This window comes from Bison bison, unplaced genomic scaffold (assembly GCF_000754665.1).
Source record: "Bison bison bison isolate TAMUID 2011002044 unplaced genomic scaffold, Bison_UMD1.0 scf7180017864508, whole genome shotgun sequence".
Classification (NCBI taxonomy): Eukaryota; Metazoa; Chordata; class Mammalia; order Artiodactyla; family Bovidae; genus Bison; species Bison bison.
In genome coordinates, this window is record NW_011495064.1 from 2211792 (window position 1) to 2212136 (window position 345).

At 42.0% G+C, this 345-nt stretch overlaps 1 protein-coding gene across 3 annotated transcripts in view; it reads right to left on the reverse strand.

The window, feature by feature from the left end:
- Window positions 1–345, reverse strand: part of ACOXL (acyl-CoA oxidase-like) — a 332871-nt gene that overhangs the window by 191889 nt on the left and 140637 nt on the right. The window lies entirely within an intron of this gene.

A 345-nucleotide genomic window follows, 5' to 3' on the forward strand; every position in this document is an offset into this window, starting at 1 on the left:
AAGAGGTGGCAAGAATACACAGAGGAACTGTACAAAAAAGATCTTCATGACCAAGATAATCATGATGGTGTGATCACTCACCTAGAGCCAGACATCCTGGAATGTGAAGTCAAGTGGGCCTTAGAAAGTATCACTATGAACAAAGCTAGTGGAGGTGATGGAATTCCAGTTGAGCTATTTCAAATCCTAAAAGATGATGCTGTGAAAGTGCTGTGCTCAATATGCCAGCAAATTTGGAAAACTCAGCAGTGGCCACAGGACTGGAAAAGGTCAGTTTTCATTCCAATCCCAAAGAAAGGCAATGCCAAAGAATGCTCAAACTACTGCACAATTGCACTCATCTCA